The following is a 13,217-nucleotide window of genomic DNA, read 5'->3' on the forward strand; positions in this document are numbered from 1 at the left end:
CTGTTAAATGACACGAGATTCGATTGCGTTCGCATTCTCTTTTGTACTACACGGCATTCGAATGAGAATAGATCGGCGGCAAGTTATGCAAAAGTCAAGGTATAAATGAAACGAACGGGCAACGTTTAATTAACGATAAACCTTCTTCGTTACCGGCGTGCAATTAGCTGAATTACACGCGATCACACGCGTTCGGGTAGCCTGGTTCCGTTTATAAAATATTACAATTAAACAGGTCGATTCTTGACACGCGATGCCAACTCTACTACAACGCACGGTATCGACTTGGGTCGTTTAATCGGCTGCTGATAAACCGTATCGTGTATCTGATGACAACTCAGCGTTCGCTACGTCCTTTGCTCGGTTGGTTTCTCCCCACATGTAATACATACTGTTAATATATATATATATATATACCGCGAAGCGGCGAATGCAATACAGCCATCCCGGTTGGATACTCGCTACTCATGCATAATTCGGAAGCTCACTACTCTCGTATAAAATTCCAGTTGGTCACTATGCTCGCGTATTTATTCGTTTTATGGTAAATTCGATTATAACGTATCTCGATTACGTAATTTAATTCTTTCACTGTGAAAGATGTATATGTAAATACATGCATAGATATTAAGTAATCATTTGCTAAAAGAAGTATTCGTATTTCTATAATACAATTATATTAATCGAAAGTCATTTCTATTTTCGTTTATATGAGTTACATTATAATTGGTTATGTGAAGTTCTCAAATTTTCATGAATATATTTTTCCGATATATTAACATATGCTAATACTGTAGGCATAATTTTTTATTAAATATATGTTTCCAGTAGATATCTTATGACTTTTGTATACATTAGCAGATTGCTTTCAAACTTTGCAAATGTATTCGTGACAATGGTATCTTATTACATTAGATAATTACTATTGGGATTTCCAAACGTTTCGTACAACGCACATAATACATTTATGCAAACATTCTATACTAAGTGTGCAAATATTTTCAGGAGCCACTGTATTTCTATATTTAAAAAGACTATGAAAACACCATTTAAAATTTCAGAACAATTAAAAAAGGCAAAAGAGAGATCGCTTAAAAAATAAATTACAAAACCACACCATACCCCTTTGTAATGCTCGCTATATCCATAGTTTCTAAAAACTGGCACAGTCGACCATAAAATTCCTCTAAAAATGCAAAGCGTACCGCGTACACTCCACGGAGCGTTGCGCGTGTTTTGCTGTTCATGTAAAATGCCACATTCCACCGGGCATTATGCACTTCCTACATGTTCAAGTTCTCTTTTATTCCGCTTATTACACGCGCTGAGCACACGCGTCATGCTCGGTCTCTGTCACTGACGATATGACACCTACACGTAGCCAGGTCCTATGCATAAATTGCGCGTTCGTACATGTAACCGTAGCTTAATGCGTGCCGGAGGATAATGTACGTATACGCGAGATGCGATCATAGAACGTGGCTCGCTCGTTAATGCATTTGATGCGTATCGGTCCTTTATATCTACTATTTTCAGTGAATTGTTTCTACGAAATGCGTGGAAGAAATCACGGAAATCCCGACACATTTTCTTCTAATCGTCGATGACGCTGCAACTTTTAGGGATATTCGACAATAAAACCATGCGATTGTTATTGTGAGAGATTTTAAAATGTTACTTTCATCATTTCTTTCTTCCTTTTTTATTGCTTACAGTGTGAGCGTGGGATTATTCTCCTTTCAGTGGAAAGATATTTTCTTGTAAATATTAGAATACGAAGAACAGTTAGTGCCGAGTTACAAATAAATAATATAAATAATTTATATAAAAATTATAGAATTAATACTAGGTGTTCATCATATCGTATGCAGAACTACCGATTTGCAATGTGTATGGATGTGCTGACATATAAATGATTAAACAAATAGATATATATAATATTAATCTAATATCAACCTGACCTTGATACTTGCATATACGTGTATAGGTATCAATTGCAAAGACAAAGAACTTTTTGATACCACTAATGTTAACTTAATTAAAATTAATGTTTAGTGTAAAATTGAACAAAAAAAAATTTATCAAAATTATCATGCTAAGATTCGTTGTTATTTCTAGTGGAAGGTTTTGCAGATATAATATTCTATTATCAAAGAGCGTGCTTCGATTCAATCATAGGATATGGAACTGGATGCATATCATTTTATTGCAAAACTGGCAGAGTACCGGGATTTAATTGACAAGCATGGCTCGCAACGTTTTAGCTTGTAATCTAATCACGATTCGCTCGGTTTACGAATTATCCTCGGCAATGGCCGCGTGTTGGCTTCATAGATAAAGTCTGGAACGCGGACACAACTGTATACAAACTGTGAGTACCTTTTAAAGCTTCGGTTTCGCCTATATACATTGTAGATCAATCCGAGATTTGGTGGGTCTCCGAAGTCGTGCTTTATCCCTCTACATGAACAACTGGTTGACGCGCAAATGTGTTTGAATTAGTTTCATGAAATATGCAAAATGATTTAAACAGACACATTAGAAACAAAACGATATGATGAGAAGAAATAGTTTTCAATTTAATACAATTTTTGTAGTAATATAATGATAGATGGTGTATTATAAAATATTAAAATAGAAGAATAACAATAAACAGCAAGATATTAAAGACTGATGTAAGATATATATTCGATTTGAAAATCAATTATTCTACCACGACTATTAACGAGAACGATTGAGACAAAGAAATGATTGTAATCTAAAAACCAGGTCAACGAAGAAAACATGTTTACATTAAGATTTTCATCATTCCCCTGTTTATCAAAAATTGTTACTTAGAACAACAAAACGTAAGGAAAAATTTTAAACAACGATATATAAATAAAACGAACGAACACATCGAGTTCTATGTATTTATATATACAATATAATGTTTCTATCAAACAAATTTTAATTTACTAAATATATATGTACGCTTGGTGGAACACTTCTAAAAACGTTTAACGTTATTCTAGCCGCAGCAGGAAAGGTCGAAGCTATTCTCCACTCTCGTGGTGCATAAGAATCAATCGAGACTTCGTGACGCTCTGCAATCACCTGGTTCGAGACACGCGTATTCGTGCGCGAAGAACCAGGAAACCAAGTCCCGGTGTACCAGTTCGATATCATGATACAAATGCATCCGAACCCGTGTTCGTCGTATTATTTTGTATTTAACGAGTGACTTTCTGGCGTGACTGGTAAGGAGCTATCGTGAGCGTTTTTTATGAGCCCCCTTTTTGCAACGAACGTTGCGCCTTCCCTTGTAACATCACGCAAGAAACTTTTAATCCCCGTCAAAAATCGCCTCTTTCGTGTGACTTCTATGATTCTCGACGTATACTCGACATTACCGTGCTCCAGCCATAATACCATAACCATATCAACGATAAATATTCGTAAAACCTTTGTTTCGTACATCATTTCTTCATTTTAACTGACGTTCACGTAAGCTAGTTTTAGGAAGGTAGCAATTTATATCGTTCATGTTGAAAGTACTTAGTTAATCTTTCGCTTTTAATTTTTTGCGAACTTCTGTATTAGAAGTCGTCTTGATTGGCTTATGTACGAGAACGTAGCCGCAGTCACGGAATGAACGTTTTTACCTAATAGAAGTATAGAGTAATTATATAGTTCTCCTTAAAAAGAAATAGTTGTAACGGCACTCGACCAGCTGTCGATACATCTTCACAGTACATGTTCAACTAGCCTGAGGACCCGTTATAAATCTTAGGATTTTGTTAATTAAGGTCCTTCAAACGGACAAACAGTCTTTATCCTAACAGTCCCTAAATTTACCACCTACTACGGAAAGATACGGGAAATCTGTTTTTCTCATGAACGACGCTTCCCGCTAGCAAATTTCTCTCAAGGGCGGTTAGCATCATTCTTCAACCATCAACATAGAAATTAACCAATTAATAGGAACGTCCATTTCCCTCACTTTCCGAACGATAGCTTTTCTCGACGAATCCGATGATCTCGTGTCCTTAGACGCACCCCATTATAGTTTTCCTCTGCAGCATCATTGTGACGAAAAGTTATTCTCTCTCGTGAGGTCTCATTAGCGGATTACATAGCGTCTTCACGATCAGTGAATACTATACAAAGAGTTAATTTAGTAATACTTGTACCGGAAACAAGTAAGTCGAGTCCGACTTAGACTTTGGAAGAAAGTACATTTGTTATCCCATTGATCGCGGATTCGTTATCGAACCTAAGACCATTGTCATTAGTATCTAATCACTGCGGTTACTTGTCAACTCTGTAACATCCACACTTGTATTAATAATCATATTTGTACTAGTAAATATCTTCTCTATTGCATAACAACGATGTCTAATCCAAATGAAGATTCGTTACACGCCCCTAACCCTAATCATAATATAACCCGACATATATATATTGTTACGTTACTGTTACGTTTCACTACTATTACCTATACTACCATTTCGTACGTATTATGAAAATTATTGTCAATTTTTACATAAATAATATTTGTCATTACTAATTTATTTCGTTTTCATAATACATATGAAATATAACGGTAATAGTAGTAAAACGTAACAGTTACGCTCGTGAAAGTAATTAAACTTCTAATTTAACTAAACAATTATCGCAGCAAAATACTTAATTTTCCAGAATACAATGCACCCGTTATCATTAAACAGTCGTAAAATAAAATAACACCGACAACCAACGGCAACAGACGAACAGTCGTTACTCGATGCTCGCTTCTTGACTGTCTGACATTAGTCGTCTGTAACTACTGCGCGTGCAGTCGACGTTATTCTTTGCTCGGAGACACAAGACTCCGGGTGTATCTAATCTGTCTCTGGAAGATGTTTATACGAGAATTAAAGTTTGCTTTTAAAAAACTTCTCGTCGATTATTCTTTCAGGACAGAGGTTTTTATTGCAGCTCACGGAGAAAACGAACTGAGTTTCGAACGGCAACGTCCGTAAACTTTTATCACTCTCTTATTGTATGGATATCTTTGAAACGAACTGCCGTCTAGAGTATACCTTTTCCGTTCATTTCCTTGAAAGATCCTCACCGAGTCGGCCAAGCCTATTTCACCCGAACTTTTCCTTTTCATTCATTCCGAAAGGTAAGGCTTCTTACTGCGAGCGAGAAATTCCTCGCTCGTTACTCTCTTGTCCCTCCGTGCATTAACATAATGCACACCGGCGAAATGTTAAAACGTCGCGGTGGTTCGTTTGAGTCCTTTTATCCAACTGGAGACGTTGTTACCAAGCGCGAAACTTTTTTTCGTTCGTCGACGGCGCGTTTGTATTTATACTCCGCGGTGAATCGAAACTGGATTGTTTTATGAGAAGCATTAAAAAAGAGTTGAAAGAAAGCGAAAACTCTGTATACTTGGATCGATCGTTTGATTCTCTATTTATATTTGGGAAGAGCAAACAACGAACATTTGCGGGTGTTACAAATTAGGCTATTGCCACGTGACTCAGGAGAATCGACCGTAGAGTTGCCGACGCTGATGAATATCTAGAAAATATAACGCAAGTCATACCAGAATTTTTACATTATTAATTTTTTAATAACGTGAAAAGAAATTGGCTTCTCTTTATTACAATCAATATTTAATACTTCTCTTTCTGTATGAAACGTAAAAACAATTCGCTTGAGTCTTGTATATGATAGAACATAAACTGGAGTGCAGGTGTTCGACGAAATATCGCAAAGCGAATGAGATTTCCAGGTCCTCCATTGCTTGATAGAAGATAAAAAGGCTCGGTGTTTGATCGAAGGGAAGTCTAAGAGAATCCGAGAGTGTCGGTGGCAGAACATGAATGCGATCGAATCGCAAATGGTGCCTCGAGCTCGACTTGAGCTTGCCCCGAGCAACCAATACTTTTAAATAAGTTGACTGAAGGAGACAAAAGGCTAGCGTAACGTAGATAACGCAACTCCTATTTTGTTTCAAGAGAATTCTATTGTTGCTCGAAGAAATATCAGATAGAAACGACGCGTCCTGACTAGAAGCTGCTAAATATCGCGCGATACAATGGTCGCATTGTTCGTGACCCGTCGTTGCAGAGATGCTTTTAATTAAACCTCGCGCTTCTCTTTTTTTATTTACAGCTTTCGAAAGTACTGCAGACGCTGCATCCAGCGGGTCCCGGTTATCGATTCGAACACGCGTCAGATACAATTTTTCCTTTGGTACGCGACAACGAATCGACGATCATCGATGCGGAGCATTCTCGATTGAAAACCACCTCGTATTGTTTCGCGTTATTGATCAGATTCAGGCGTATTCGACTGCTTAACGAAAGACAGTTTCGTCGATCGTTTATTTCGTAGTCTTCCGATATCCAAGGCTGTTATTGGACAGACAACGAATCACGAGCTCTTTGGTGCTCGAATGACCGTTTAATAATAATCCCGAGTAAGTTCCTCGAAATTATTCCAGATGAATCACGTTACATGAATGATCGACTATCTAGGGATAATTAATGTTATTCAATAAGCCCGAGAAACTACGTTTGGTACCATGAACCATTATACGAATGAGAAACGCGCTGACATACGTCCTTTATCTGAAATGAGTCGAGAAGCGTTGAAAGCACGTATCGAGATTGTAAAAGAAAGGGTCACTTATGACGTCATTCGCAGTCAGGCAAAAGGCCTTGAACGACCAATTCGTTTTGGACGTAAAACGGAAAAATGAAAACAGCTTACTTCACCTGCGATATTATTTTTTAATATATTCAAATTTAAGTATACCATATATTAATCCTAAAACTACCCTATAAAATGTAGGTACCTAAATATCTTACATGGGTGATTATTAGACTGCAGATCTTTATGCAAGTTCATTGGTTGACACACAAACAACAAACACAAAAAATCATCTCAACTTGAATGAAAGAATGTGTCGTATTCTAAATGTAATAATATGTACTTTACTTTTGATGTTTTATATAACTTTGTATTTCTGCACAGTAAATGTATCAAACTTAAATATTAAAAATATATGAAACATAAAAATGTGAAATGTATCCGGCATTTAATAATTATACTTAAAATGCTACGATGAAATGTATGGTCATATTCCTATCTGAAAAAAATTCTAGCGTTAAACTTATCATACGGTACGAGCTAATAAACTCTCCAACTCGACAAAGTTTCTCTAAAAAAAATTCTATCTTCCAAAATCCCTACAAAAAGGGAAGACTCCTCACATGAACATACATCTACTGGGATATTCTAACAATCTCTACCATCTTACCTGAATACGCTGGCAATTCCGACATTATCATTGGAGAAATCGAGAAGGTATCTCAAAGAAAGTCTGATTCTAGAGCAGCATCGGTAGATAGGTTAGTCGGCGCGTCAGATCACGCGACGGCAGGGTGAATGCAATTTTCACGAGGTGGCGGTACGGTTCAACCCGTTATCGTATGACCGGCTACACGGACGCAGTCGAGCACAAATCGAAAAGGGAGGAAAGAGCGCGCGACGAAATAGGGAGAAAGGCGGACGGAGGGTGAAAAAGAGAGGGTGGATGGGAGTAAGAGAGAGTGAAAGAGTAGAAAGAGTGAGTGAGAAGTGAGAGGGCAGGAGAAGGTGGAGCGCGTACACGGAAACACACGTACGTACACGAGGAGCGGCGGCGCGCTCAGTAGTGTGCCAAGTGCGCCCAGTGACGTAGGTCAGTGCTCGCGACTACGCCGCTCCCGCGAGTTGCTGATTAAACTTCGGTTTTCCGGCCTCTGGTTGCGGTTGCATCGCGATGTTTCCCATTCACGGTTCGCGCGCCACGTACTGTACGTCCTCGTCATCTTGTGTCTTAACCTGGTCGTGCCGGTCACCTTGACACGCGCGAACGAAGGTTAGGTTTGTCGGGATTGCATCTGCAAACCACTATCCCTCGCTCGTCGAGCTCGGTTATCACGTCGGTGAGCGTGTCACGGTGTCGAGAGGTGAACATACGCGTGAACACGAATGTTCGGTCTAGTGCGGCAGAGGAGTTTGAAGCTGGTAACCGATTTGGTGGTCGTGGTAGCGTAGTTTGTGTTATTTCTGACGTTGAGAAACATGATTTTCGGAAAGTCGAGGTCGAAATTAAAGTGAAAAGGCCTGGCAATGAGGTAAATCGAGGGCTTGGGGATTTAAACTTTCGGTAGTGTATGGGTTTGTTTGATAGATACGATAGTTTCACGTCGGTATTTATTGCGATTTTGGTGCATTATTGTCGCAGTAGGTGCTAAAGAGGTTAGGGTTTGATGTAGTCAAATGCAACAGTCGATACTTTGTACTTGTGAACGTGACGCATCTCTCGTGTTCGAAAGCTGGCTGTAACTATGCCAAGTACAAGCAATGACGCAGGTCGTTGCTCGTGGAAGGGCCATTGTGTGAGTTTCTTTATCACCGTCGTTTGCGAACCGTATGACGTTTTTCTATGCAAATTATTTAGCGGTGGGTTTGTTGAAATATCGGGAAAGTTAACGTCGAATGGCTGTTTTGAAAAATATAAGAAGTCACTTGTAATTATAAAGCCTCGCCGTGTACGAGACGAGAGTCATGTAAACAGAGAAATACAATATATTCGATTTGAAAAATATAATACGGTCGGATACACGAGTGCTAGAGTGGCGCAGTGAAATGAATCGAGCACAGCTAGTGACACAGGTCAGTGTTCGGAACGACCGCGGCCGTGTGTCTCTCAGCTTGCTCTCTCTTCTTTTTTAAATTTCAAACTTTCACGTATGTCTCGAAATATTTTTAACGATTCCATAGTACCTGTCTTTATTAAAATTATTTCGATGTGGGTACTTTAAAAAATAATTAAAAAATTTTTGAATAAAATAATTTTTGTTTAATTACACAAGTAACTGTAATCAAACTTTTGTTCCGCTTTATGCAAAAAAATAAGGTAAACCAAAAATTTTGCTACAAAAAATGAACGTTCGGTTAAAACCTCGTAGTGTAATTTATCGATATTGTCGTAAATTTCAAGTTTCATTATGATTTAATCTGTCTATTACCGTTCTTATTGTTACACCATATGCCGCCATGATCAGATTAATTGCTCTCACATCGTCCTCGATGTTTTAATAGTACGCAAAAGTTCTCGAAACATTTATCGACGAGTCAAACCCACGTCAACGTGCAACTTTCCGTGGTTGCAGCTGTTAGACGGAAATTCAAGTACAACCTGACGCTGTTCTAACAATGCCACTTCTCCGTACACGCGGCGCGGTTTATGTTTCCAGCTCGTCTTTCCCCCAGAATCGAGGTTGCGACCCTGATATACATTTACGTTTATTAAAACGAGACCGAACAGTTTCCTACATGCATCGCGTCAGTATGTTTAAGTATAAATTATCTTTAATAAAATATTAGCAAACTCTTCTTCGGATAAAATTCCATCGAATGCATTCTTTATTCGTAATACTTCGTAATATTTAGAGTACAAACGTTCGTAAAATTTCCTTCAAATTTGTCAAATTACTTTTTTTATAATACAATATTTATCTTTGGTTAATAGTTTAATGTGATATATTAATAATAATCTTTAATTAAACACATTACTTAAGGCGAATGAAAGCTTTATCAGTTAGAGATAACGAACATTCATATTCTAGAATTTATGAAAAATTATTTAACGTAATATTTTTTCGAACTAAAGGATAGAATAATTTTGAACAGAATTGTATTCCAACATTCGTACCTGTAGCGTTGAAACAATCAATTCCGTGACTAGGTTACGGTAGTAACGTTGTATTAACATTGTTGATTTTTCTTCGAAACGTGCTGATATGCAAACAGCCTACCTCATCGAATACGTTTCTCGCAGTCAACACGGCGCACATTATGTACATCGCGTGCGTTACAATTTTTATGTTCGCTCAAGAACCAGTTATCTTGACGTTTGCCATCTAATGCTGACTTCTATTTGGTACGAGTCGAAGGAAACATTCGATTGCATAATTCATCCATTCTATCGATTCTCCACGCGAAATATGAAGAGAAAAGGTTATTTTCTTAACCAATGCTTTCGGCTTGTTACTTAAATGACACAAAGCTTCTTTCAGTTAGTGCTCGTTTAACTGAATTTCCATCGATTGTGTCTACTAAGATATTTAGACGTGCACTTTCATTATTCAAACGAGAAATCATAATCATAAAAAGATCAATAAACTTCTATTCTACTCGTATGAACTTCAGTTATATGTAATTTACACAAATGAAGTTTTACTGCGGATGTTTATGCATTTATGGGAAATTCAACATCGTAATACCGTTATTAAGGTAACTATGTTATTTATGCTTCCTGATAATTTTCTGCCATGGAAAGACCAAGTTTATTCTATAGTTGGTTTGAACCTGTTTGAAACAGATTCCATTAGTAAAATTATGTTTTTTAATCATTCAAACTCTTCTGCTACTTATTTTCTTAATTGAAGTATACAGTTTATTAGTAGGTATGAGGTAATGACAGCGCATTGTAATATTCCACTTTTAATTAACATGCAAAAATATATGAATTTAGGCTTCACTCTTCTAATTACGTTCATAAAAATTTGAATTATCATAAATGTAGTAATCTATGACTCCACAGTCTAACAATTTATCATTTTTGATAGTAACAATTTTTTCTTGAAAAGTAAATAATTCTCATAAGATGCCATTTTATCGATAACCACGGTCATTTTTTTTGCTCTCTTACGTGGATAAATCGGATTTCCGGCCAAGAAAGCTGATTTCACGTAGAAATTATGCTGATCGCGTTCTAATATTATGACGACAGCTTCGAATTCGGCCGGGCCAGCGAAGCTTGTCGTTCCTGCAGATATCGATCGCGTTCCACGGCTTGTCAAGCTAAGCCGCGAGTCTGAGATTTCTAGGTAGACGTGCGAATTTATCGACTACCCGGACTATGCGCGATCCTGACATTTATCTCGTCGAGTGATAATCGTGCCCTTAGCCGCCACGTTCGAATAGTCATAAATCTATTTCAGCGATCAACCAGGGATCATAAATAATCGACAATCGGACTGAGAATAAACCGCCTATTCGATGTCTAGATCGAAGAAAATTTATTTTTGATCAACTTTTATCCCTTTGATAAGAAATCTGGAGCAGTGGGACGCGTCTCTAATTTTAGTCGCCACATCTTTTTGTTTCCTACACGCCTGGAAGTGAATCAATAAAATTTACCAGGAAATTTCGTTTATCGTTCAATTAAGCGCTGATCTCATTAATGCCCCTTGACTGGCAAACGAGTTCTTTTATGCCCGACCGTCGTTCCGAAGAATTAGTTTAGGACAATAGCCGAAGAATTTCGTAAATTCACGTAAAGCGTTTGAAGCATTCGAGCAATTAGAACGATACCTTATACAGATCCCATACATGCAAATTACATTAACAACGAAAGACAGTGGTAACAATAGAATGGCATAAACGTCGACGCAAAGTACAGGTCACAGATGGTCAGGAAATTATCGGTGTAATTTTGTTAAATCTTATATGGAGACTGGTGCAGCAGAAAACGAAAGAAATAAAGCGGAAGGAGAACAGTAACGAGAACAAAGATTACTGGAAATATCGAGAAAGTCGAAGAAGGAAATAGAGAAAGTGAGTTCGGTCTGTTCAGTTTTTCCTTTTATCGTCTAGGTTCTAGTTTAAATCTGCTACTATATCGTATAGTACATGCTATTTACTTGAGCGTGTTTCAAACTTATTTCAATAAAAGTAAAAATTCTTTCAGGAAGAAATTTCGAGGGTAGACTATCACTTGAATCTTCAACGATTCAAATTATTTATGGAAAATTAAATACTTTATCGATATTAAATATCACATTTCTTCGAGGTGGAAGAAAATTTTCTTCAGAACGATCGAATTTCTTATTCATTAACCAAAAACAATTAACCCAATTGCGTCGGTCCGATGCCACTTATTGCTCCGCTTGTTAATTGACAACGTTCGCCAATTAACGCGACGTTAATTCTATGAAACGCGTGCGCCCTGAAGCGTGTAAGCACGAATTGATGTGCGATTTACGATGCGCCGGATTCAATCGTCGCCACCGATACAGCCAACTAGAATCACAATAATGAATGATAACAGGTTCAATTCAAGCAGCCTTTCAGTTTTAATAGGCCGACTCTCTAAGTTGTTCATTCGCGCAGTCTTTTAGCCAGTGCTCGATGCCAGCGGTAACGAACGTACGCACACTGCGGTATTAAGGTGACATAGTAATTAATATAGCAGCACGAAATGACAGGATGCGTTTACTTACTCTTCCTGTTGAATACCGTAGACATCTTTGGTCGGTCGTATGTACTCTTCAGTCATTTAATCTCAATATATGGATATTAAAATGCTTGCGGTGATTTTAGTAAGTTTTTCTTTTTTTTTTTTTTTTATTTGTGATTTCGTAAAGTTTGGTACAGCGGCGATTATTCTTGCATATCTACAGAATGCTCCAGAAAGATTATGCAGAAGTTTCAGTACAAGTCTTATGTTTGAAAACAAGAAAGAAAGTGCTATTATATTTTAGTGCTAGTACATATATTTTAATGATAATCAGTGTATACATTATTATAATATGGTCTTCCTTCTTTTTGAATGAGTTCGACAATGTATGGTAGGAATCACCTATGTGATTATTAAACCTCATTGTTAAATCGTTGTTAAATCTCATAGAAGATACTTCCAACATCTACTGTGAATATTGGTTATATAAACTTTGTTTTTTTGATACATAGAATCTATCTTCAAATTCTTTCTCAGCCTTTCTTAAGCGTCCTGTATATGTAGAATTAGTTAATACTTTTATGGTCACTGGCGTAATTTTACGTTCACTGTTCTTTGCAGCATTCTACTACATCGTACAGATCTTATAGAAAATCCTTATGCTGCATTTAAATAGTATAATATAATCAAAACTGAATACACAGCAATCGCGAAAGCGTTAAAAGAAAAATTTTATTTAAACCCAAAAACTCCAAACCTGAAAAATATTTTCCATATTATTCTATAATAATAATCATGATAATAATCGCTTGTTCGTTTCAATCGAGACTTCGTGAGCAGAGATAGGTATTGATCTTGATTTTAATAACTATACATCGCAATAGAAATTTTCAAATTGTTTCGTAACAGCACGTCGAGCATGAACCCTAACAAGAACGTCATCTGG

The 13,217-nt window shown here is 37.2% G+C and overlaps 1 protein-coding gene across 24 annotated transcripts in view; it reads left to right on the forward strand.

Moving 5' to 3' along the window:
- LOC126921458 (disks large 1 tumor suppressor protein) overlaps positions 1 to 13,217 on the forward strand; it is a 538,419-nt gene that overhangs the window by 327,864 nt on the left and 197,338 nt on the right. The window contains exon 1 of one of the 24 annotated variants that reach the window (XM_050733104.1): positions 7,726 to 8,159. The exons of the other annotated variants lie outside the window; for them this stretch is intronic. The gene's annotated coding sequence lies outside the window, so the exon portion shown is untranslated. Of the gene's footprint in view, positions 1 to 7,725; positions 8,160 to 13,217 lie in introns of those variants that run through there. 24 annotated transcript variants of the gene reach the window in all.

Source organism: Bombus affinis, chromosome 10, assembly GCF_024516045.1.
Source record: "Bombus affinis isolate iyBomAffi1 chromosome 10, iyBomAffi1.2, whole genome shotgun sequence".
NCBI lineage: Eukaryota > Metazoa > Arthropoda > Insecta > Hymenoptera > Apidae > Bombus > Bombus affinis.